Source organism: Trichechus manatus, unplaced genomic scaffold, assembly GCF_000243295.1.
Source record: "Trichechus manatus latirostris isolate Lorelei unplaced genomic scaffold, TriManLat1.0 scaffold00070, whole genome shotgun sequence".
NCBI lineage: Eukaryota > Metazoa > Chordata > Mammalia > Sirenia > Trichechidae > Trichechus > Trichechus manatus.
In genome coordinates, this window is record NW_004444006.1 from 1,271,688 (window position 1) to 1,277,366 (window position 5,679).

Consider the following 5,679-nt stretch of genomic DNA (forward strand, 5'->3'; position numbering starts at 1 on the left):
ACCAAAGCTTAGAAGTTTCCTGAATACAATCAAACAGTTTGAGAAACAGAGCAGCGGGGGTAGGGGTCTGGGGACCATGCTTCAGGGGACATCTAGGTCAATTGGCATAACAAAGATTATTAAGAAAATGTTCTGCATCCTACTTTGGTGAGTGGTGTCTGGGGTCTTAAAAGCTTGCAAGTGGCCATCTAAGATGCATCAGTTGGTCCCAATCACCTGGAGTAAAGTAGAATGAACACCACAGACACAAGGAAAGTATTAGCCCAAGACACAGAAAGGGCCACAAAAACCACAGACTTCATTAGCCTGAGACCAGAAGAACTAGATGGTGCCTGGCTACCACCAATGACTTCCCTGAGAGGGAATACTACAGAGAGTCCCTGATGGAGCAGCAGAAAGATGGGGTGCAGAACTCAAATTCTAGTAAGAAGATCAGACTTAATGGTCTTACTGAGACTGGAGGTACCCCAGAAAGCATGGCCCCTAGATTCTCAGTCTAGAACTAAAACAATTTTCGAGGCCAACTCTTCAGAGAGCGATTGGACTGGACTGTGGGACATAAAGTGATACTTGTGAGGAGTGTGCCTCTTAGTCAAGTAGATACAAGAGACTAAAGGGACAGCTTTCGTCCAGAGGTGAGATGGAAGGCAGAGAGGTTTATGAGCTGGTTGAATGGACATGGGGAATCAGGGACGGAAAGAAGGAGTGTGCTGTATCATAATGAGGTGAGCAATTAGGATCACATAGCAATGAATGCATAAAATTTTGTGTGAGAGACTAACTTGAAATGTAAACTTCATTTAAACTACAACAACTAAAAAAAAAATGGTTAAGGTCTGTCCTGCCATCTGAATTTGAACATTAGCTCTTTGAAGGCAAGAGTAAAGTCTGTTTCTTTCCTTCCTGTGTGATGATTACATTTTGTTTTGGTTTGGATTTTTTTTTTTGTCAAAAATCAGGACATGTGGTTTAACATGTCATGGATAACTCAAAGAGATGCCCTTTGGTTACTAACACAGTGACATTTCTGGGCATTGAAATAATTGCAGCAGCTTATGGTAAGGGTTTTCAAATTGCCTTTAACAATAGAACATTTTACCTCAAATAGAATTCAACGTGAACTCACAGTATTAAAACAGATAAAAATGGAGAGGTATTCTGGGTAGATTAGGAAACCATTCCTTCTAGGTAACCCTGAAGGCACCTCTATAAAATCTTTTAGGGTTCCATAAGGCACAGTTTGAAAACCACTGACTCAGAAGACCAATGGGCCATAATATGTTAAAATTAAGATACATACTTGGTGACTGATGAACTTACTTAAAAATGTCATAACTATGAGGTCCAGGGGACCTGAGGGTTGCTGTGGGGTCATGGCTTGGACAACCTGTTCAGATTTTGCCTCATGATATAAGACAATAGTTAGAAGAAGCATCCCAGAGAGAAATAGGGAAAGCTTTGAAGGGTCTTGATGAGGTTATAGAAATGTCAGTTTCCTAGGGACAAACAAATAGCTAAACCCTTAGTGCCTGGTGAGGGGCTTCTGACTAGGGAAGGCCAGGGCCTCAGGCCCGGCCTTCCACAATTCTCCGTTACTCTTTTTAAGCCTCTCCACTGCCAAGTGTAATAAATACCCTTGTCTGAGAACCTGCTTCTCCTAGGGTCCATTTCCCACTGTTTTAAACTCTTTCCAATAATCATCTTACTGTATTTTTCTCTGTCTGGCATCCAAAGAGTCATTCTTCCTGAGGGATTCCAGTCTTTTTAAAGAAAATATGAGCATATACTTCTGTGACCTTGTAAAGAAGAGACCGTTTTGGTCCTTTCAGGGAACTCATACAAAGCCTACATCTATTAGGATGTCAGAACATTCTAGAGGATTTTTTTCTGAAGGATTCTCAGCTAGTAACAAACCGCAGTTTAGCAATTTTGGTCTGGTCCCCTCTCTGATGACCTGTGGGTTATAAAGTAAGTTCTCTATACCCAGGGTCCCACAAAGGTGTCTAGGGAGGCATCTGTGCTAGAAGCCTAACCCCCTGTGTTCTGAGTTTTAACAATAATAATTAGTTAATTAGCACTGAAGTCCTAGTGGCACAGTGGTTAAGAGCTGCAGCTGTTAACCCAAAGGTCAGCAGTTTGAATCCACCAGACACTCCTTGGATACCATCTGGAGCAGTTCTGTTCTGTCCTATAGGGCCAATGACAATGGATTTGGTTGTTTGGTTTGGTTTGGTTAACTAGCACTAAGTTTTTTTTATTGTTTTACCTCATTTAACTCTTACAACACAACTCTATGAGATAGTTACCACTTTTGCCCCATTTCTTATGTGAGGAGACTGAGGCACGGAAAGGTTAAGTAACTTGTCCAAGATTAGACAACTAGACAGTCACAGAGCTAGGATTCAAACCAAGGCATCCTGAATCCAGAGCCCGAATTATCCATACATTGTACTCTCATGCCAGCTTTTAGAGAATTGGCAGAGACCTACATTTCTGCTTATTGGCTTTATCTCCTCCACTTTGCCCCATCCAGGAAGCTGCTCTGAGATTCCCAGGTAGTTATTACTTTCTGCAGAGGGAGATTTTCACATCTGTGATACAAAGGAAAAATAAGAGGTAGCAGACTTCATGAATGCCCTTAGGGCATGACTGGCAAAAAACGACTTGCCCATTCGTTATCTCCCTGACAGGTAGACTGGGCAGGGTGTAGTATAGTGCAGACGAAGACACTGAGGCCTTGAGAAGTAAAGCAACTTGTTTGAACTAGTGAGGTACTTCTTCACCCACCAAGGAACAGTATTCATCCTCTCTTTGGCTCTCTTCTGCCTTCTAGGTCCTGAGCCAACAGGAGAGTCCAGATAGTAGAAAACACAATGATCTGGAAGGCCAGTGATTTGGAAACAAGTCTTTTCTTTGTTATAAAATCTCTCTGTGATCCTGGGGAGAAAGACACTCTCTTTCCCTGGATCTCAGTTTCCCCAAATGCAAACTTTTCTTAGCCCAAGGCAGAGTAGAAATTATTTGTAGCCTCATGTTTTACTTTTAAAAATTGGTGGGTATTTTTTGCATTTCACTCCATAACAAATATGACTTTATTTCAATATAATTCTCCTAAATCTTCTAGTAAAGTCAGCTCTCAAAGAGAAAGTGTCCTTATAGTCCACGTAGCCCCAACACACTGGAAAGGACCTCTGAGGTATGTACAATCTGATTTCAGAGCCATTGATCTAAAAGATGTCTCTGAAGGTCTTCTCTACTTTGACATTTTACACCCCCAAAGTTGTTCCCTTATATGAAACAAAGAAAGCATTCTGTCGTAAACCAAACTCGTTGCTGTCAAGTCGATTCTGACTCATAGTGAACCTATGGGTCAGAGTAGAACTGCCCCATAAGGTTTCCAACGTTATAAATCTTTATGGGAGCCAACTGCCATATCTTTCTCCCAAGGAGCGGCTGGTGGGTTAATCACTGCATCACCAGGCCTCCTTCATCCTGTCTTAGTTACTGTTTAATCCCGTGGATGTGGATAAAGGAAAAGAGAAGGAGGGCAGAAGGGCAACAGGCCAAGAGTATTCTCTGAACTCTCTAACACTCTACTCATTTGTAAAGATGAAGCATCAGGACAAATTCAAGGAGTAGTTTTACAGGAAGTCAGTTCACACTCCAAAACAAGTAAGTTGTGTGACCTTTGAATCATAGATTGTTTTTAAGATTATCTGGTTCCACCCACCCGCTCCTCATTGAGTGGGTGAGGAAGTGAAGGCAGAGAAGTGAAGTGAAGTGAAGAAGAGAAGTGAAAGCATTTGCCAGCGATCTCACAACAAGTAAGTGCTGAGGTTTGGACTAGAACCACTACCCTGTTAAAACTAGAGAGCCATAACAGTCACATCAAGTTTCTGGGCCTCAGTTTCCTCACATGTAAAATGAGAAGAAAAATCATTTCTCCATTCCTTAGTTGTTATGCTGATCTGATGAAGCAGTGATTGTGAGAGTTTTTGGATTGATTGCTTCTTAGAAACAGAAGTGGTGGAGAGGGTACCAATGCAGTGGGGACCTAAAGAGGGGATGGATGAGGTGCCTGGTGGAGGGAAGGGTTTAAAGATGAGTCAGACAAAAGGAAAGCCTCAGAAAAGAGAGGTGGAAATCTTGAGGACAGCCTTCTCCTTGCTATTGGCTGGCTTCGGCTATTGGGTTTGCTTACAGTTAGATGAAAATCTTAGTTTATTTAACAAATACATGTATAGTGCTAACTTTATGAAAGCTACTGCCCCAAGTGCTTTACAAATATTAACTCATTTAATTCTCCTGACAACCTTATGACGTGGGTTATATCATCATCTTCATTTTACAGATGAGAGATGGAGGTACAGAGAGGTAAATAATTTGCTCAGAGTCACACATCTAGTAAATGGCAGAGACAAAATTTGAACCTAGACTATCTGCCTCCAGAGTCTATGCTTCTAACTGCTAGATAGCATCTATTCAGGTTAAATTGGTTGTGTGCAGAGTGGTGTTATGGAAAGGCCCAGACTCTAGTCTAAGCTTTGCCATTAAAGAGTTTAGTGATCTTGGATAAGTCATTCTCTTCTGTGCACCTCCTTACCTGTACAAAGTTATTTTCCTTTTATTCTTGCTGGTTTCTGGTCTTCCAAAATCACAAAATTCCCTTCTCCACTCCAGAGACATTTTCTCAAGTGACAGCTTTGTTTTTCTTCTATGTTCCCCCCTCAGAGAAGAGTGATGAACTTCCAAGGAATGATGCTCTCTTTTAAATGAAAGAGGATTCCATTGGAGCTGATGATATTTTACTTTTAGAGTTTCTAGACTACCTGAGCTTTAAAGAACAGAGATCTAGGAAAGTTCACTTTGCTGTTGTTCATTTAGATTTAATAAGATAATTACTGTCTGTTATTTAAATAATATTGGGTTATTAAAAGCATTAACAAATTATTTCCTTTCATTCTGTTTGTTTACTGTCTATCTGGGAACAAAGTGTGACTAAGCAAGCCTTATGGAGCAGATTGTTTTCTTCATTGTGCTATAAATGTTAATTTAATTTTCAGAAGCAGCTCAGGGTACTATCACCATTTTCCCATGACCCTGGACACTTCATTTAACCTTGGCGACCCTGGGTAACCAACCAGCCAAGAGGCAGTCCTCTTGATCCCCTGGGCATAGACTGTAACTTTTTACAAAAGGGAGTGTTGCAGTGCCAGTTACCACCCATTTAACCAATAAGGAAACTGAGGACAGAGAGAAGGGAATTGCCCTTGGGGCCACTGTGAGCAGCTGAGCCAGGATTATAATAATTATACTTGAAGTCTCATGAGGACAGGAGCTGGATCTAATTTGCTTGCCAGTCTCCTCAATACTGAACATAATACCAGGCCCAAAGATGACAGTTGAAAAATGTTGGTCGACTGACTGACTGACATCACCAGCTATCCTGATTCTCTGGTGAGTAGTCTTGTTACTCAAACACAATTTTAGGCAGGCTTCCAAATTAGCATGGTCATAGAGGCCCAGAGCCTGAAAGAAATAAAGCTGTGAATAAGAAACTTTTTTTTTCAGCTAAAAACACTAAACTCTAAAATGGTGCTCTAGGCAGAAGCACCAAGCCGTCCCTCCACAACAAAGATCCAAAAAACTAAGCCGAACAGAGAATACAACAATCCTGAA